Source organism: Macrobrachium rosenbergii, chromosome 49 (assembly GCF_040412425.1).
Source record: "Macrobrachium rosenbergii isolate ZJJX-2024 chromosome 49, ASM4041242v1, whole genome shotgun sequence".
Classification (NCBI taxonomy): Eukaryota; Metazoa; Arthropoda; class Malacostraca; order Decapoda; family Palaemonidae; genus Macrobrachium; species Macrobrachium rosenbergii.
This window is the reverse complement of record NC_089789.1, coordinates 37,761,106-37,783,701: the sequence shown is the minus strand read 5'-3', so window position 1 is coordinate 37,783,701 and position 22,596 is coordinate 37,761,106. Positions and strand designations below refer to the sequence as shown.

The window sequence follows — 22,596 nt, the reverse complement described above, 5'->3', positions numbered from 1 at the left end:
TACAGTAATTGGAAAGGTATATAAAATCTGAATTTTGTAGATTATATATATAATGATGTGTGAAGATATACTTTTGGAAAATATCCAGTTTGCTTATCCTTTCTCTAAACATGAAGCAGGTCACATACTTATTCCAAACATACGCACACAAACACACACAAACACACACGCAGTCGACACATCAAAGCAACAAACACTAACAAACAGAATGACGAAAACAGAAAGGGAATAAGGTGGAAAAAAGATCGATTAGAGAGAGAGAGAGAGAGAAAGCAACTTTATCAAGCCCATTCATTGGGCCCCTCAACAAAGGAACATGGAGTGATATGTACGCACGCACATGCACACATGCACACACACACACACATACTCACACGCACACACATGCACATACACGCCTCCATCTAAAACAAAAGAGAGAGAGAGAGAGAGAGAGAGAGAGAGAGAGAGAGCGTCTCTTTCTCACAATATGAAGTAACAACCTGTCAGTCGGTGGTTGGCAGCAGTGGCATGTGTATTGTTGGCACGCCTGACAGGTTAAAGGGCTGTGCTTTAACGAAACTAATTTGCACTGTCCTTTTGTATTAGGAACAGTACCCGCATGCTGTCTTTTTCTCCTTCTTTTTTTTTTCTCCCTTATTTTTTCTTTATTTATCCTCGTCTTCCCTTTGTCTTCTTCTTTCGACAAACATTCGCCTTCATGCTACACTCGATTATCGCTTTCTCCGTGCAGTTATAACTGTTGTTTACAGGGATGAGCACGACAATTCTAAGAAAAGTTCTTAAATACACTACGTATGTTGCAAATACACATATTCACATACACAAATGCATACACAAACGCACGTATACTATTCAATTTCTGACGCGGGTAATAATAATACGTAGAATGATAAGTATCAAGAAACTGTTAACAAATCCTGATGGCAAACAGTTCACAGTTCAGCTGCAATTACGTCACGTCAGTTCACAGTAATGACATCTATCCAGCATCGTTTTCATAACATTTTTGCTTCGTTGCCCAATTTGCTAATGGCCAATTTCCTCCCTCAGGATCTAATAGTACAGATTTCCGTAAAGCCTTCAGTGTGCGCTTTTGGATTACAGACTCTACAGCTGAATAACTGTTCGTACATTTGTATATCATTTTGTACACTTGGATCTACACTTGTATCAGTTTTCATACCTGGACAACATTTGCACATTTGAACCACAGCTTAAGTTGCTTGAGCATAGTTTGTAGAGCTGAACCACAGTTTGTGCACAAGGATCATAGTTTGTACACAAGGAACACAGTTTGTACATTTGGATGAGTGCATATACCGGGGCCAATAACAAAACGTATTCCTGGAAGTAGTCTGAAAATTCTGATCAGTCTGTACAGTCTCATGATAGTTTGTACACCAGACCCATATTTTGTACAACTGGGATACACTGCTTACATTTAAGTCTCACTTTGTGCAGTCAATTTGTACACAAGGTTCACATACGTTATGCAGTCTTCATTCCAAACTTTATTCCATTCAAGTTATTCCAAAGATTTTTTCGCATTCCATTCAATTTGTTTGATGTCATTTTTTTTCCCTCATTCAATTTAACTTGTCCAGTTTAATTTTTCCTCATTCAATTCAACTTGCTTGACTTAAATTTTTCCTCATTCAATTCAACTTGTCCAGTTTAATTTTTTCTCATTCAGTTCAACTTGTCCAATTTAATTTTTTTTTCATTCAATTCAACTTGTCCAATTTAATTTTTCTCATTCAGTTCAACTTGTTCAATTTAATTTTTTCTCATTCAATTCAACCTGTCCAAGTTAATTTTTCTCATTCAGTTCAACTTGCTTAACTTAAATTTTTCTCATTCGATTCAACTTGTCAAATTTATTTTTTTCCTCATTCAGTTCAACTTGTCCAGTTTATTTTTTTCTCATTCAATTCAACTTGTTCAATTTAATTTTTTCAAATTCAGTTAAACTTGTTCAATTTAATTTTTTCCTCATTCAGTTCAACTTGTCCTATTTAATTTTTTCTCATTCAATTCAACTTGTTCAATTTACTTTTTCCTAATTCAGTTCAACTTGTTCAATTTAATTTTTTCTCATTCAATTCAACTTGTCCAATTTCATTTTTTCTCATTAAATTCAACTTGCTTAACTTAAATTTTTTCTCAGTTCATTCAATTTGAGTCTTGTAATTTATCCTCATTCCACTGAATTCATTCCACGCAATTCGTTATTATCTACTTCAAACTGTTCTAGGCTATTTTTACTTATCCCATTCAATTTGTTCTCATAATTTAATTTGTCCAGGCAATTTTCTTCATTCCACTCATATTTTCCATACAATTTTCTCCATTCCATTTAAATTACATCGCGCAATTTTTCCTCATTCCATTCCATTCGTTTCATACAATTTACCACTATAATTAAATTGTTCCACTCAATTGTCTTCATTCCATCCATATTGTTCCACACAATACTCTTCATTCCATTCAATTTACATCACGTAATTTTTCCTCATTCCATTCACATTGATTCCACACAATTTTCTTCATTACATTCATACTGTTCCAAACAATTTTCTTCATTCCATTCATGTTGTTCCAAACAATTTTCTTCGTTCTATTCATAGTGTACCATGCAATTTTTTTCATTCTATTCATAGTGTTCCACTCAATTTTCTTCATTCCATTCATATTGTTCCACACAATTTTCTTCATTCCATTCATATTGTTCCACAATTTTCTTCAATTTATTCACACTGTACCATGCAACTGTCTTCATTCTATTCATAGTGTTCCACTCAATTTCCTTCACTCCATTCAAGTGTTCCATGCTATTTTCTTCATTCCATTTAGTTTACATCACACAATTTTTCCTTATTCCATCCAATTTGTTTCACGCAACTTGCCCACATTATAATTATACTGTTTCACCCAATTTTTCTTCATCCCATTCACATTGTTCCACACAATTTTCTTCATTCCATTCATATAGTTCCTTACAATACTCTTCATTCCATTTGATTTAAATCGCGCAATTTTTCCACATTCCATCCAATTTGTCCCAGATAATTTTCCTTCCTTGCAATCCTATTATTCCACGCAATACTTCTCCCTCCCAATTATTCACTGTGGCCCACGAAATTTGTACCCACCGAACAAGCTTACCCTTGATATACTCTCCGAACGTTTCCATCCGGACATCGATAACCGTCGGGAGAACGAGCGGGCCATTTCTGTTTTTGCCCAAACTGCCTTTCGGGATCCACGCCCGACTAATTCGATGGGTGTTTCGATGCAAATTGACTTTTATTCTACAAAGCCTCGTCGCCTTTTTGCGCGGAGACTGCTAAACGTGATCTCTCTCTCTCTCTCTCTCTCTCTCTCTCTCTCTCTCTCTCTCTCTCTCTCTCTCTCTCTCGGCATCGCTGAAGGCTGATATCGTCAAGTCTAGATTATGTTCTCTCTCTCTCTCTCTCTCTCTCTCTCTCTCGGTGTCTATGACCTTTGATACTATGACGCCAGCATAAGTAAATCAATTAATAAGTCAATAATACTCTCTCCCACTCTCTCTCTCTCTCTCTCTCTCTCTCTCTCTCTCTCTCTCTCTCTCTCTCTCTCTCGGCATCGCTGACTGCTGATATTGTCACGTCTATAATATGCTCTCTCTCTCTCTCTCTCTCTCTCTCTCTCTCTCTCTCTCTCTCTCTCTCTCTCTCTCTGTCGATGACCTTTGACGTCGTAACGCCAGCATATGTAAATCAATCACTGAGTCTGTCTACATCTCCCCTCTCGCTTTGTTTTCTGTACTGGACCATTTCTGATGGATTTACAAAACTGCATAATTTCTTTAAAATTAAATTATCTCTCTCTCTCTCTCTCTCTCTCTCTCTCTCTCTCTCTCTCTCTCTCTCTCTCTCTTTATATATATGTATATATATATATATTATACATATATATAAATATATATATAATCTACAAAAATTCAAATGTTCGGATCTATAATTATCATATGTTCGAATAATAATAATAATAATAATAATAATAATAATAATAATAATAATAATAATAATAATAATAATAATAATAATAATGACCCCTTCACTCTGGACATTCACTTTCCGAAAATTGCAGCGTCGCTAACCTTAACAGTTGCGACGCCACTTTGTAATACCAAATTAGTTCACGTGTACCATATGAGTTCGACAAAAAATCCATTTTTCCGAAGTTGCACTAAAGATCATTACGACAAACAACGAAAGAAATCAATTGCGGAAAAACAAAACAGATTCACTGTGCTTCCTTCCAGGAATCAATTCGGGATCAAAATGACTACATCACAATATACTAATATTCATTAAATGGATATTTACATTAATAACATTGGCTAAGCATAACATTTCACCGACATTTCATTATGTTTCGTGACATTACTTTTCATTACATTACAATAATATTTCAATAGCATAATGTTACGCTTCACTTATTATAAATCTATGGACATAAAAACAATTCATGTATACTGTAGTCTATTTCCTCTATACAATATAACATTATATATATATATATATATATATATATATATATATATATATATATATATATATATATATATATATATATATATATATATATATATATATATAAACAAAAATTCACTCCTAATTCCATCCCATAGTCCCGTACGTCAACAAGGACATGGTTATACACCTGTGACCTACTTTTCCATGATTCTTACAAAGGACTCTCTCTCTCTCTCTCTCTCTCTCTCTCTCTCTCTCTCTCTCTCTCTCTCTCTCTCTCTCTCTCTTAGGGTGTGAGTGTTTGTCAGATGTCATAAAGTTAATGAGATGCGGAGATTTATGTCATTTACTTGTGTGTGTGTGTGTGTGTGTGGTTTGTGGTATTGAAATAGCGGTAATTACATTTCTAACACTGGGCTCTCTCTCTCTCTCTCTCTCTCTCTCTATATATATATATATATATATATATATATATATATATATATATATATATATATATATATATATATATATATATATATATATACTCGTATATATATATATACTTTTTTTGTTAGTTGGAATACATTCATCTCATTATGCTTCTTTTTCATGTATATATACTGTATATAATATATATATATATATATATATATATATATATATATATATATATATATATATATATATATATATATATATATATATATATACATACATAAACTTAAACATACATACAGTATATATATATATACAGTATTATATATGTGAGTGTGTTTACGTATAACTATACGCCTGAAAAAGAAGGGTATACAATAGAAAAACATATATATATATATATATATATATATATATATATATATATATATATATATATATATGTATGTATATATATATATATATATATATATATATATATATATATATATATATATATATATATATATATATATATATATATAATACATTCTTCTGTTTAATTCTTTTTCTTACATTTCCTGTTGAACATCCGAATATACACGTTTAAGAGTAAAAGTAAAGTCAAAAACGCTACCCAAATCCTACGCTTTCCGATGACGCATTTTTTCTTCTTTTTCTCTCTCTCTTTTACACTGTATCTACGGATTCCTCTGACGTCACGATGTCGCAAGAAAAAGAAAAAAAGAAAGAAAAAAGACATGGACATCTAAATTGGCTTCTTTTTTTTTTTTTATTTTCAAATTTATGACTGGGTTTGCAATTTTCTTACGTCGCTCTTTATGATTATCAGTTTATTTCTCGGTTTATTTCTTTGTTACCTATCTATTTATTTATCTAGTTATCTATCTATACATACATATATATATAAATATATATATATATATATATATATATATATATATATATATATATATATATATATATATATATATATATATATATATATATATATATATATATATAATATAAAGTGTGCAGTTTCTTAGAAAGGTAGTTACGCCACAGTCGAGTGTTGAAGAAAATCTCTCTCTCTCTCTCTCTCTCTCTCTCTCTCTCTCTCTCTCTCTCTCTCTCTCTCTCTCTCTCTCTCTCTCTCTCTCGCCCGGTAAGGAAAATATATTCTTTAAGCATAGTCTCTTATTTTTTTAAAGACATATATTTAAATTAAAATTATTAATTACTCGTACGTACAAATAAACATACGCACATAAATAATGTACATATGTCACAAATGTAAACCAAAAATATCGTTTAATATCCAGTTCACTATACCTCGATAATGGCTTACACCTAATGGGAATTATAACTGACACGCGCTACGTCACCTACAGGATTCGAACCGTTACCTGGTTTAAAAATAACGACAGACAGTGACTTTGACCGCTGAGTTACTGGCTAACGTTGCTTCAAAGCCAGGCAGCGGTTCGAATCCTGCCAGTGACGAATCACTGATCGATTTTAATTCCCTTGGGTGTAAGCTATTCCCGGGTATTGTGAACTGGATATTAAACGATATTTCTGGTTTATTATTTGTGAATATAAAACAAGTCACGAGTGTGTAAGTGACAAAAAACTCATATACATATGTGTTTGCGTGTATATATAAAAATACAATATGAAAAAACTCTCTCAAAACGAACAAGTGGGCGTATTATAACCGAAGTAAAAAAAAAAATAGAAAATAAATCGTTTGGGACTAATTTTGTTCATCGTAAACCTTGCATTCCATTTCGTAAGCGTCGTGTGCCATGGCTTCATTAGGATAAATAAACAGAAAGCCTTTACCAAGGCTTTTGTGCGCGATTGTATGAGGCAGTTCTCCAAAATAATAACGATATTTTTAGTAATAATTATCCGTTCTTATAACCATTGAAGTGTACACTTTCATCCAGCAGAATTTCCTATTATCTTCTGTAATCTATTTCCAATGACTCCATATTCTTCGGAAGGTTGGCTTTTAAGCCAAAGGCCCCTTGTAGGCTTGTTCCATATGAAAAGAGTTTAGCTTCTGAATAATAATAATAATAATAATAATAATAATAATAATAATAATAATAATAACAGTGTCATAGTTACGCTATGTAATTATGCGACTTCCCATGATCAGCTGTTTGTACGCTGTGCTCTGTAGTATTAAATCAAGTATTAACAAGTTAATGATAATAATCTGGTAGCTTTTTGACATCATTATGATCAAATGCAGCCTTGGCCAGCCCACTTTTCTTTCTCTTTATTTTTTTTGGTAAATTTCTGTAATCTTTGTCTGATTTATTCCAGCTATTTTTCACTCGCAATTACGCCTCTCTTATTACCAGGGCTTGAGACTAGCTTATTATAAGTATATAGACCCTAACTGAAGCGTTCAGGTGAAACGGTATGAAAAGAAGGTATAAAAAAAGGCACAAAAATAGGTATAAAAGGAAAGAATGAATCATACACCGTAGAAACCTATTTCTGGACGAGAGAACATTGTTGAAACATTATGCAATTCTGCGCCCACTCGAAAATGGACCCTCTTATATTGCTGGCTTTGACAGCCTCCTCTCCCTCCCCCCCCTCTTCCTCCTCAGGCGACTTGTATTTTTTCCGTTTTACTTAGAATTTCTCTTTTGTGGCAGAATTGCTCTCTATCATTCTCGAGACGATCAATGCCTCTCGTATCAGCTTTTTTTTCTTTCATAGGTTATATATTTCCGAGGTTCTCTGAGAATCAAAACAGAAATATTGATTCGCTTCAATGAGGGATTAGACTTACATTCCCGCGTTGGCCATCACCTACGTATCTCTTTTTGTTTTTCCATGGTTCTCAACTTTTTTGTTACGCTTCCATTTCAGTTATTCACATCAGACGAACATTTTTTTTTCTTTGTTCGTTATTAATCTTGCTTTTCAAATCTCGTCTGCTTCCCGTCATTGTCGTAATGCCCGTTTTCAAAAATCATTAAGGCTTGTCCACTGTGCTTTTCATCTGTTCTCAGTTCTTAGTAGTGCTTCTCTCATGATTCACCACTAACGGCATACTGTTCTTAGTAATGTTTCTCTCATGATTCACCAATACAAGCATACTGCTCTTAGTAATGTTTCTCTCATGATTCACCACTGACGGCATACCGGTCTTAGTCATTTTTCTCTCATGGTTCGCCACTAACGACAAACTATTCTTAGTAGTGCTTCTCTCATGATTCACCACTAAAGGTAAACTGTTCTTAGTAATGTTTCTCTTATGATTCACCACTGACGGCATAATGTTCTCAGTAATGTTTCTCTCACGATCCACCACTACAGGCATACTGCTCTTAGTAATGTTTCTCTCATGATTCACCACTAAAGGCATACTGTTCTTAAGTGTTGTTTCTCTCGTGATTCATTACTTCAGTGGACTTTCGTTACCAAAACGATCGATCTCGTAGCCTCATGTCTCGTTACTTATCAGTCACTACTACCCTACTTATTCAAGTGTCTGAATGGTATGACTAAGCCCTCGCTGGAAGGTCAGTCTTTCCCCCTTTTGCCACAAACGCTCTTTATGGCAATAAACATCGCAGTGCCAGCGAACAGACCGATCACTCAATAAAGCAATGTCAGTCAGGATAGGCATTCACGATTACATGAAGGTCAAAGCAGATATGATCATTCCTACTAACATTTAATGCCCTGGAAGAGGAAAGGGCAAGCCCACAAAAATAAGTCAAATTAATTCAGCTCTCTCTCTCTCTCTCTCTCTCTCTCTCTCTCTCTCTCTCTCTCTCTCTCTCTCTCTCTCACTGATACGCACGCACACACAAAAACATACATATTTTCGGCAAATAAGATCATGACATTTTACCAATTTGACCCCGTCTCGTATGTACGTGTCTTTGTTGAAAACTTAGCGTGTACTAAATCTTCTCTCTCTCTCTCTCTCTCTCTCTCTCTCTCTCTCTCTCTCTCTCTCTCTCTCTCTCTCAACACACACACACACACACACACACACACTCACACACACACTAACATACATATTTTCAGTTATTTAGATTTCATCAAATTCTCAGTCTCGTATGTACATCTATTTGTTTACAATTTAACAATAAAGCTTTCCTCTCTCTCTCTCTCTCTCTCTCTCTCTCTCTCTCTCTCTCTCTCTCTCTCTCTCTCTCTCTCTCTCTCTCAACACACACACACACACTCACACACACACTAACATACAAATTTTCAGTTATTTAGATAATGAAATTTTCATCAAATTCTCAGTCTCGTATGTACATCTATATGTTTAAAATTTAACAATAAATCTTTCCTCTCTCTCTCTCTCTCTCTCTCTGTCATCAAAGTCTCTGCCACACACACACACACACCCACACTCACGGACCAGTGTCTCCCACCTACGCTCCGTCCCTTTTTATCTCTCTCTTTCCTTCTGTCACTCCCCGGCAGTCTCTTTCAGGGCTCCTTCTCATTGCCATAAATAGGATTACGCGGCGAGGAATGGTCAGCTCACTGACAATCGCCGCTGCCTCTCTCTCTCTCTCTCTCTCTCTCTCTCTCTCTCTCTCTCTCTCTCTCTCTCTCTCTCGTCATGTTTTCGTTGTGATTGTGATGTTGAAAAACTCATTGGTTTTTTCGGTTCTGCTTGTGATTCTCAGCTATATAATTTTGACTCTCTCTCTCTCTCTCTCTCTCTCTCTCTCTCTCTCTCTCTCTCTCTCTCTCTCTCTCTCTGGAAAACTACATGCATAACAGCTCTTCTGAGTGCTACCAAAGTCAAAATGGATGGATACACTTATTGCCTTGTTTTCATTCATATCACCATTTATGCTTTTCATAGTAAAAACATGTATGTATGTATGTATGTATGTATGCATGTATGTATGTATATATATATATTATATATACTGTATATATATATTATATATATACATATAAAAGTTGTCTTTGAACTTGTTAGAGATTCAGAAGTGGCTTGAAAAGTATTCTGAAATTGTGTATGAACTGGGTTTTCGTTTATTATTTTCATAAATATCTTATACAAACTGAGCTAACATAAACATGAAAAAACTTTGGTCCGGTTTGGGGGAGAGAGAGAGAGAGAGAGAGAGAGAGAGAGAGAGAGAGAGAGAAGAGAGAGAGAAAGTGACGTCAACGTAGATATATTATCAACACTCGGGCATTCTAATTAACCGTATCAGGGTGAAATTACATCATTAATATTTCAGTTAGAACAGAGATAAATAAAAATGCCCCCTATTCATTTCCTCAGCAGGAATTAAAAACAGAATGTACTTTAAATGAGAAAACCGAGAAGTCCAACAAAAAAAAAAAACTCTAAAATAAGTAAAAGAACAAGACACTAAGTACAATCCAACCAATTACGGAAGAGACGATCTCATTTTACCACAAGAAAATCCTCCGTCCTATCTTGTAACCTGAAGAATTCAAAGCCCTAATTGGGTTAGAAACGTATCTGTACCCTATTTCTGGTCTCGTAGTTAATAGTGAAGCTTGTATATCCAAATACGTTCATTTAATAAATCCGCACATTCAATATATCAACTCTAGTTTTTTTTTTTTTTTTTGTGCATAACCTTGTATGTTCATCTCGATATGCGCAGTTAGCATTCTGGTCCCCTGTCACAGTTGGTCTACAAGCAAGTAATTAAGCCCGCTTATCAAGACTTCGTTACGCACTCACAGGAGATTTCGGCGTTTTCACAAGCGCGTAATCATACACTTTTGAGTAGAAAATATTAACTTATGTATATATATATACTTATTAAAAGCACAACTCAGATGCGATTAGATCGCATAAAACAAAATTCCATTTGATACCGGATTTCTCTTTACAATGAATTTCATCATTTGGTAAAGATTTTAGGGCATCCACAGTTTCTAAAAGGAAGTGATATTTTTGTAACCTCAGCCACCTTGAAGTGTCATATTTCAGCTGATCAGATAAGGAAATGCTGCCAAAACATAGATGGAGCTTACAAAAGGTGTTTTGTTTTTAATGAAATTTAGGTTGTCAAGCCAAGCAGTATGGCACTTTCAGCCATTCAGCGCTTAAAACAGTGAGAAGATGAGTTGGAGAGGTTGAACAGCAAGATAAAGAGATCCAGAAAATAAAGATGAAGTACAAGGACATAAAGGTGGAAACGGAAGAAGTGGGGAGAAAACCCCCACAGTGGCACTAGAGAGGTTGGACAGCAGGCGGTAAAGTAAGGTACAAGGCTGGAAAATGGGTGCGGCTGCCAACACCCTTTAGAGAGTAAGTTCAAATGTATCACATATCCATCAGTAATTATGACTGAAGTTAGCACGATGGTTTACTGGCGCAAATGAACGCATCCTGATGAATCCCAAAACGAAAACAAGCGTGAGCTTTCCAACACAACAGAAATGCGAGGACGGTACGTCACGGGTCAAAGCCTATTGTTCATTTGGATGACGAAACGCGTAACAGGATCAAAACAAAACTGAATGCTTCTAGACCACAAAATAACTACGAAGAGACAGGCCCCTCCCCCACTCCCCCACAACAAAAGATCAAAGTGGCATAACCCTTTCAATGTCAGGGTAAAAACTAAACTTTAAAATGTCAGAAGATTTTTCGTTACGTGCCTTCGTATGCATAGGGAATTATTAAACGTATATACCAAGCGTTAAAGAATCAAAAGAACTTTGTTTATGTGGATTCTAGTATGTAAGTATGTATGTATGTGTGTATGCATAAAAAGAACTTTGTTTATGTGGATTCTGGTGTGTGTGTATATATATATATATATATATATATATATATATATATATATATATATATATATATATATATATATATATATATATATATATATATAACGATGAATCAAAAACTTTGTTTATGCAGTTCTGATATATATATATATATATATATATATATATATATATATATATATATATATATATATATATATATATATATATATAATATATATAACATATATATATATATTTATATAATATATATATGCATATATGTATATACATACATACGCACACACACACACACAGAATCCACATAAACAAAGTTCTTTTGATCCTTTGTTAAGTTTCCGTGTTGCTAACCAACATCATGCGCGACCTTCAGTTGCTTTCAACCCTGGAAAGTGCGTGCATGCTAAAATCTTGTAAAATATACAGGTACAAAACTATATGTATATATATCTTTATATATATATATATATATATATATATATATATATATATATATATATATATATATATATATATATATATATATGTGCCTATATTTTATACAAGATTGCAACGTGCATGCACTCTCCAGGGTTGAAAGCAACTAAAGGCCGCGCATGATGATGGCTAGCAACACGAAAACATAAAAAGCGCACAGCAAACAATGAACCAAGCTGAATATTCGTTCGAAACTGTACACAGGCACACGCTGGAGATATTACCGACGCGGGCTTCAACATTGCGCTGTTCTCTCTCCCTTATTTGAAAAGGAAGAAGAACTCTCTTGAATAAAACTCATTAACCTAATTTCACCTCAAACAGAACGTCGAGTTTCTCTATAACAAAATCTCATTCCGGGCAGGCAAATTAGGTTATGCTTCTCAAATAACAGAAGCACCACTGACGGAGAACTCGCGTAGGACGAAGGGTGTCTTGGTCACTTGCTGGCAATGCTGCAACACTAGAATTGGGTCAGCTGCATCTAACAGCAAATGGGAAACGTGCCGGAAAAAGCATTTATTCATTTGCTATTTGGAATTACCTCAATTCTTCTGTTTTTCCTAATATAACCTTGCTTCCTTTAATAGGCAGGTTTTTCTTTCTTTTTTTTTTTGGGAGGACCCAGGCCAGAAAAGGCCACAAGGTCCCTCGTCACACTCGCCTATGTTTTCTGCCCTTTGCAATAGTGTTTTGCAAGTTGATGGCCTTTTAGGCCTAGTTCCACAGGAATGCTCGCTCGTCCGAGCTAATCGTATTGTTTCAATGATCTTCCTTAAACCGATCAGCATTTAGGTAAAAGGGTCCTACGTACATTCCCACAGGACTGTGGAGCCAGCCTCCTTGAATATGGAAATGTAGGTCAACCTCTCGTCACCCAACGGCGTGGTGTGATTAGGCATCGCGTCCTGTGAGTGTGTTCTCCGTCAGTAGGCGGGAAGGGCGACGAATTAAGCATTTTAGGTCGCACGTAGGCCTAAGCTTCGGTTGGTGACCGTTTTCTAAAAGGGAAGACGTAAAATGTTTGAACATTTTGTTGGTCGTCCAGAGTGTTCGGACGGAGGAAATTACGTTGTTTTCTTTTTCGGAGAGAGAGAGAGAGAGAGGCGAAGATATCTGCTGTTTGTTGTCGGGAAAATGAAGGTTGGAATTTCAAAGATATGGAAAAGGGAAAAATTACAACTTGGCTCTATAACTTTACATGTGAAGCTTAAAAATCATTACTTCGGCTAAAAGTAGGCTGGTACGCAAACGTATTCGTGTGGAAATGAATCCACCTTCAGACACTAAGTATGAAAATGAATATACGCGGACTGGAAGCAACTGTGAATTCGCGATTGTACAGCTGCGAGAGTATTGGCTTGACAAGCACTTAGTAAATATTTGTGTTCATATCTATTAGTCTGCTACCTGATGAACACGTTCTCCTTCTCGTCTCTCTCTCTCTCTCTCTCTCTCTCTCTCTCTCTCTCTCTCTCTCTCTCTCTCTCCATACAAACATACATATTTACAGATATACATATGTTTTTGTATGCATATACAAATGCATACATACACATACATTACACACACACACACACACACACACACACACACACATATATATATATATATATATATATATATATATATATATATATATATATATATATATATATATATATATATATATATATATATATATATATATATATTGATTAACTGATTGACTGATTGCTCCGTTTCTCTGTTTGACGCGTCATTCAGCTAAGTAAAACCTCGCAAAACAGGTTCTACCTGGAATTTTTGTTTACGTCTATATTAATGCAAAATAAGTTATATTAAATAAGTAATTACGACAATAATCTCCAAGAGATTAGCGGCCTTCATCATTATTTAGCTATGTAAGGTAATCTCAAACAGACGTGAAAGGCAATGTGATAAAATCTTACGGAGTCACTATTGCATTTATTATCTGGTGGCTCGCGGGTATCGCTGTGACCCACTCCCAATCGAACCCAAGATTTATTGATTGATTAAATTTTTGGCATTACAAGGTGTCGTCACAACTACCATAGCAGCACTCGACAACCGAAATCATTATTTAAACAATAACAATAATAATTTCATATACAATTGCATACATAACCGATCAAATTATAGTCATTACATTCCTTCTTCCTTGAATTTCCCTTTAATTTGGCATTTATAAATATTTGAAAATTCATTACATACGTTATTGCAAAAGTATATATTCCAAGTTCATTACTGTTATTAATGTGGAGACAATTATTCCCAGTTTATTAGAGTCGCTTTAGAAGAGAGAATTATTCCAGTTCATTACTACTACTTTTATAAAGATAATTATTCCCCGTTCATTCCTATTACTATTATAACGATAATTATTGCCCGTTCATTCCTATTACTATTATAAAGATAATTGTTCCCCGTTCATTACTCTTACTATCATAAAGATAACTAATCCCAGTCCATTATTATTAATCTTGTAAAGATATATATTCTTAATGACTATTAATCTTACAACCATAAAAGCACAATAAACTCATCAACGTCAATCTTGCAAAAAATCAACAATGAAAAAGTTGATGAAGAATCAATTTTGCACAGACCAACATTCCAAGCGTTTATCAAACGCCGGGATAATGTAGCATTCAGCGCCTATCATAAACTCTATCAGAATCTGACGGAGTTCATAGAATAGACAAATAAAAATCCTTGTGTCGCTTCAAATAGAATTCGATCCCGTAATCTGCTCCGTAAGCGGATCGGATCCTGCGACATTCGATCTCCCGTCGACGAGCTGAATTCAGGCGGGAAAACTCAAGCCTTTGCGTTTTCCCTTCGTCATTTTTATTTTTTTACATTTACACTTGGCAATTCCTTTCGGCGGTGTCCATTTCCCTGTCGTCCGTTTTCCTTCTTTTTTATTTCTCCGATTTTTTTTTTTTTTTTTTGCTTCGACCGGAAAGGACCGAAATGGAGGGACGCGGGAAACATCATCTACAAGATGGAAATTTGTCGCTATTTCATGATTCAGTCTCATATAAATGCAATCTCTCTCTCTCTCTCTCTCTCTCTCTCTCTCTCTCTCTCTCTCTCTCTCTCTCTCTGTTACACAAACAAATACCATATATATATTATATATATATATATATATATATATATATATATATATATATATATATATATATATATATATATATATACACACACACATATATAATTTGTTTATGAGAGAGAGAGAGAGAGAAAGAAGAGAGAGAGAAGAGAGAGAGAAGAAGAGAGAAGAAAGGCAAAAGGCCAAGCGCTGGGACCTATGAGATCAATCAGAATGAAAGGGAAATTGACAGTACGAAGGTCTGAAAGGTGTAACAGGAGGAAAGCCTCGCAGTTACACCATGAAACAAATGTTAGGAGCGGGTGGAAAGTCAGATGGAAGAAAGAGAATGTGAACGGAGGCAGAGTAAAAGGAATGAAAGACGTTGCAGCTAGGGGCAGAATCAACCCTGCAGAGAACCTTGAGTAATGCCTACGGTGCACCACGTGAGGTTCTCTAACACGAAGCCCGAAGCCAAGAGAGAGTGACCGAACACACGCCGGAGGTGGCCGGGCCAAATTTAGACCTACCCTCACCTCACGGCATCCATCGCCTAGGCCTAACAATTTGGGAAGTGTCTCATTAAGGCCACAACACATCCTCAACGAGCGTCACTTGTGCCAAATCATCTACCACCAAAAAACGGACAAGTAAAAAAAAAAAACAACTTCAGTTAGCTGTTGCCACGTGACCAAAGTCTTGTGTGTTTTTGAGACTCTTTTCAACGCTAAACATTGTTTATTTAAGATTGTCTTTTCAACACTAAACATTGTTTATAATGTTTACTTCCTTGTTTGTAGTGTTTATCTGGATATTATGCAGTATGGCGCAATGTTACATCTGTGCCTGTCACGGTGTCCTATCCAACTGGGATACAAAGCCATATTACTTATATATTTCTTCAGTTTTTACCTGTATATTCGAATACTTCGAAGCTTCTTCACCTTTGCTCTAATGTTTCAAAATTATTTTTCGATGCTGTGTTATATATTTGTGTGAATCTGTACAAATATAAATATATAAATATACATATAGAGTATATATATATATATATATATATATATATATATATATATATATATATATATATATATATATATATATATATATATATATATATATATATATATATATACACATATACAGTATATATTAAATATTTATATAAATATTATAAAGCTTTTCTTCTCCTGTCTCTCTTATTATCTTTTCGACATAACATCGCTCAGTTTTTGCGTAAACTTGCCTGTATAAATAATAATAATAATAATAATAATAATAATAATAATAATAATAATAATAATAATAATCTTACCAAGTACAACAATACGTGTATACATGTACTTTTTTTTATTGTAATCTCCAAGCTTATACTGACCGTCGTCCAGCCCGGGGCCAAACTATTCACTACTAGCCCCTATATATGCATACAGAATCTACTTAAATAGTTCCGAGCTTCGGGACGGTACGTGACGTCCTTACGACTGGGACTTGACGTCTCGACCCTCTTCTATACTGCCCTGATTTCAGAAGGTTTAACTACACTGGCGTTAATAATAATACTACCAGGATTTAAAGCTATCTTTAACTTTCACGACGCAAAAGAGAAAGCTAAAATATATTAAATTTACTATTTTTATTTTTATTTTACGATGGGTCATGACAACGGATATCTCGGGAGAAAGTATGCTAATTATACCAACAAAACCCTTTGTGCTAATTATAACAACAAAACTCTTTGTGTTATATCGACAGAATCCCTTGTAAGCTGACTCTCAACCGCCCTCCGCCCACTCTAACAAACACCCATCACGTTCCCCTTCGATTTTATATAACTACTTTTTAATTAATGTATTGGTGACCTTATACAATGAATGGGGCTTGCCAACTCGAGAGTCAACTGATTCAATCATTCTTCCATGCTTCAGACTTCAAGAATGTGTCATTCTTCCCTCGTCTCGTTCTGGCCAATTAAAAACGTTCTCGCTGAAGTTCTGAAACGGTAGCATCTTGGCCAACTCTTCCCAAATAAGCGTGCGACGTGTCCTCCTCCTCCTCCCCTTCTTCTTCTTCTTCTTCTTCTTCCAGATAATCAATAGGCAAAATCCAATCTAACGGCACAGATTGCTAGAGCTCCATCTCCCTTGCAGGCAGGCAATGAATATGGAAAACACGACAACCAGCCCGAGATCGATGGAAGCCTAAGGAAAATCTACTACTTGTTTCACTGACTGTTAGACAGTTCCAATTCCAATCGCTTGTCATATACGAGAGAGATGTGATTTTGGGTCGTCGTAGGCGTCTCAGAGAGAGAGAGAGAGAGAGAGAGAGAGAGGCTTTAGGACTGGGTGAAGGGGAGAAAGCCAGTAGTCTCCCCTCGCTCGGTAAAGGGCGGGTGCTGTTCATAGAAAATGGGGAGGAGCTATTTTTACGCTGTCTACCCTCACTGATGCATGAATTTATTCCGTGCCAGATGGTGGACGTGGCGGTTTCCATCAAGAACAATCTGTGTATATTTACGTCTGTTCCCTCCTCCCCCTCCCCCAACACGGTTCATATAGACTTTTTTTTTTTTTGCGACAACATGCCGTTGTTTCATAATATGGCGTAGTTCAGAGAGATGAAAAAGACAATCGTCATTATAACGTTCATTCATGATTTTTGGATGAAGCCCTGAGGCAGGAAACTTCATACACACACACATGGATATATAGAACATATATTTTATATACACATATATGTACATATATTATATATATATATATATATATATATATATAGAGAGATATATATATATATATATATAGACATTAACAAGGAGAGAGAAGAGAGAGAGAGAGAGAGAGAGAGAGAGAGAGACATTAACAAGGTCGTAAAGAGGAAGAAGAAGGAGAGAGAGAGACAGACAGACAGACAGACAGAGAGAGAGGGGCTTTTTTTTAAGGCTAAAATCTGTGGTTGATAATATACCTTCTCAAAGAACCTACTTTCTCCGTTTACAGCTATACAGCAAATTATTCCTATGGTTTTTCTCTCTTTATTTAAGATAAGTAAATACCTTCCTCGTACAGTACCTAACAAAAAATTTTAAAAATACCTTCTAATCTTAAATACTCGGGAACCTAACACGGACTGGATGCTACTTACGAACTGAAACCCCGATTGCCATTGATTAACATAAAAATCACTAATTTAGTAAAAAAGAAAAAAAAAAAAAAACTTTATACGTCACTTTTCCCGTGGACATATCTCGATTTCACTTCCGTCAGTGGTACGTGTACCGTTCGTGTTCCGTCACTCTGCCATACCGCGACCGTACGAGCTGCCTGCGGCTTTCTGGGTGATGTGTACCTTCGTCCCCCTTCGTTTGCGTCAGTGACAGTCTAGGAGTATGTGCGGTATACGAATATTTTCCTTTCCCATCCACCTCGCAAAGGATCTTAAGGATCTGTTCATCTCGGTAATGAGTCACAGTGAGGCTCAAGGGAATACATTGCCATGGGAGCGTAATGCCAGTCTCAAGCCTTGATAGAGGTTTTGGACAGAGCAGTTTGTCAATAAGATTTTCTCGTAGGGTAGTAATGTTTACGGTAAATATCATGAACAGCGCTGTGTGAAAGGAGAAAATACATACATACACACACACACACAAACACGCTATAAAACATGAGCATTTTCCACTCGTTGTAAAGATCCGGAATGCCTAACAAAGCATGATAAGCGTTGAAACGCATCGAATGCTTTCTTTTTCTCCCACGGCCCGTTTCAAATGTTTGACGCCGTAGCAGAGACTGACTCAACCGAAGACCAAACAGATGCTTTAGCAGGCACCACAAGACTAAAGCAGGGTGATTGATGCTTTAGCCTACGAAGGATTGCCTCCAGCCTAAACCTAGTTAATGCCTCTGTATTCGTCAGACAAATTTGGAAAGCCCAAATGAGTTCAATTTGTGTCGCAACATACTGGATGCTTTTCTGCTCATTAACTCAAAACCAGAGGATATCAAATTAGCTATTTTTCATCAGTCGGCAAAGAGGATTTGGAAATAAAAATGCTTTATGCGGATTAAACTGCTTTAATCCTATTATGGGATTACCTTAACACCGAGCACGAGAGAGAGAGGTCGCTCTGACTGAAGGAAAACTTTGGCAAAAATAACAGTTTTGCTGAAGTGTAAATCACAATTGTTATGTAACACTTGCTGAAATGTGACCCGTGATTACAAAATTTTATGAATAAAATATATTTTTTCTTACAGTTCTTCAGGCTCATTTCTTTATAAAGGCTTGTCTATATCTTTCTTAATACCTTTCAAATATATGAATGATTTTTTTTAATAAAAAAATAAATATTACTGTTCCTATGTCGTAATTAGAAATAATAAGGCGATAATTTTTCACCACAAAAACTGTAAGTTGTCAATCATTTTTTCCCCATAAAGTGCCGCGTCAATATTGTACCTCCAGACCAAGTATAAGGTATCAGTAAGATTTGTTCTTGAAATGCCAAATTATCAATAATTCCATTCCACAAAAACTTATAAAACTGCAAAATATTTTCTCTAAGATATATCTAATCCATCATTCGTACCGAGAGAGAGAGAGAGAGAGAGAGTATATCTAATCCATCATTCGTACCGAGAGAGAGAGAGAGAGAGAGAGAGAGAGAGAGAGAGAGAGAGAGAGAGAGAGAGAGAGAGAGAGTATCAATGCCTTTTCTCCAAAAATAAGTAAAAAGTTGAACTCTTTACAAAAGAGAACAGACACTAATCAAACCATTCTCGAAGAAATAACTGAGTAACAGTAAAATATGGCAGTTATATTTATTCGGAAACACGCCAAGTTACACCGTTAATACTTCAAAATAAATATAATATTAATAACTTCAAAATAAATATAATATTAATAAACTCAATCTTCGGAACAAAAAACAATTCATAACAGCCTTCTCCCACGTGGAAAAAAAAAATACAAAATAAGAAGTAAAATCGTACCTCTTCACAGCAGCACAGAAGAAAAATATTAGGCGATTTGGAATATCGATCACGAAAACGCAATAATTAAAGTACCTCTGCAGCATCCATTGCGTCCAAAGCTGCCCTGTCTTCTGCCCTTGTTTTTATCTGTTACTTTTTGTCTCTTCACATCCAGCTGTCCATCTTCTTTAACTTTTCACTGCTCCTTTTCTCAACATCAACAGCAAATCCTTCAGAGACTTCAGTGACAATCAGTGGTCTAATAAAGCAACTCTATAATCTCTCTGGCCCACGACAACACATGCTTACCGAATGTTTCAAAGAAATTAATAATAATAATAATAATAATAATAATAATAATAATAATAATAATGCTAAGAAATTAATAATCTCGTGATAAACAGTTTGTGGATAAAAGTCCATAATTTTATAATAAACTGCATTACCATGTATTTACTAAACAATAATAATAATAATAATAATAATAATAATAATAATAATAATAATAATAATGCTAAGAAATTCATAATCTCGTGAAAAACAGCGTGTGGATAAAAATCCACAATTATATAGTAAACTGTATTACTATGTATTTACTAAACAACGACAATAATAATAATAATAATAATAATAATAATAATAATAATAATAATAATAATTAGACGCGCGTCTCCCCTAAAGTTCACAGTGATACCGTCTATCCCGAAATTAAATGTTTCCCGAGGACTTCACAGGAAACAAACGGGTACATTACTGTCATCCAGTCATTACGTTCTGGCACAACGCACCCACTCCAATTAGACCACTTCCGGTTAGCGTAAGGGTTGGACGCGGGCCAGCCAGCCATTGCACACCATTACCCAGATTGTGAATAAAAACAAAAGATAAATTATGTAAAGAAAAGGTACAATTTGCGCCAACTGGCATCCGGTGAAAGTACAAAAGCGAGTGTTCATCTCAAGACGCGTGATGAATAGTTAGTGCTCTTTTTTTTTATCATTCCTGTGAATTTTGTTCTATAATTATTTCATCATATACTCTTCAGTTATCAAACTCCTTTCATCACTACTCGTTTTGGTGGAATCTTTTTTTCTTTTTAGAATCAGAAATTCCTCATCATTATTATATTGCACATATAATATACATTGTATGATTATTATTATTATTATTATTATTATTATAATATACATATATAATAGTCACTCTATGATTATAATAATCCACCTTTAATATTCATTACCAATATGGACAGTTTCGTTTCTGTCAATATTACTGACCTTTCATTTAAGAACTAAATCAATCACGCGACCTAATGGCACAAAATGTGAACATCCATTCTCTCTCTCTCTCTCTCTCTCTCTCTCTCTCTCTCTCTCTCTCTCTCTCATTTTCCTCTTTCCCGTCAGCTACTACCACACCCTGTCAGCCAAATTTCCCTCTTTCCTCTTACATCCTCCTCTTGCAGCTACTCATTCACGAAGGAGACGCCCCGTCGAAGCTGGGGACCATTTTTTTTCCCCCTCCTTGTTTTATTGGACGACTCTCGGCAGTCTCCAACGGATGGTCATCGTCGTTTCACAACCAGGAAGAAATGCATGTCAGATTATAAACTACGTAAACTTCAACTTCTATTCCACAGGAGAGAAGAAAACATATATCATATCCTGTTTGGCCGGTTTGATTTTGGCTGACGTCAGCTACATGTGTGTGTGCGTCCCTTCACAGGGAGCTGTTTACTCTTCCACCACTTGTACATTCTCCATTCCCGATTTCATTGCTTTTTACCGAATATTTCTAAACATGCCTTCATTTAGTGAGTCTTAGTTCATACATTTACAGGTCAAGTTTCTCAACTGTCTGGTTATTTTATTTCACTTGTAATTGTGCAAGATTCACACATATAAATCCTCTATTTCTCTCTTTAACTTGTTTTAGATTTCTTCACAATCATCAACCTTCGCAAATCTGTCTCCTTCTTGGATAGTTATTTCACTAAATCTTCAGTTTACACGCTGGTACTCGTGCATTTAACAGAGTAAGGTTAAAAAAATCTCTCTCTCTCTCTCTCTCTCTACAAGTTCATGTCACTCTTTATTGTCTAGTTATTTCTCTAAGTCTTCAGTTTACACGCTGTTACTTTTAAGTTCAACTGAGTAAGGTAAAAACTCTCTCTCTCTCTCTCTCTCTCTCTCTCTTTCTAAACGTTCATATCACTCTCTTTATTGTCAGGTTATTTCTCTAAGTCTTCACTTTACACGCTGTTGCTCTCAAGTTCAACTGAGTAATGTAGAAAAAAAGTCTCTCTCTCTCTCTCTCTCTCTCTCTCTCTCTGTTTGTTTCG

General features: G+C 35.3%; 1 protein-coding gene across 2 annotated transcripts in view; it reads left to right on the top strand.

Moving 5' to 3' along the window:
• Positions 1–22,596, top strand: part of LOC136832260 (uncharacterized) — a 291,944-nt gene that overhangs the window by 155,028 nt on the left and 114,320 nt on the right. The window lies entirely within an intron of this gene.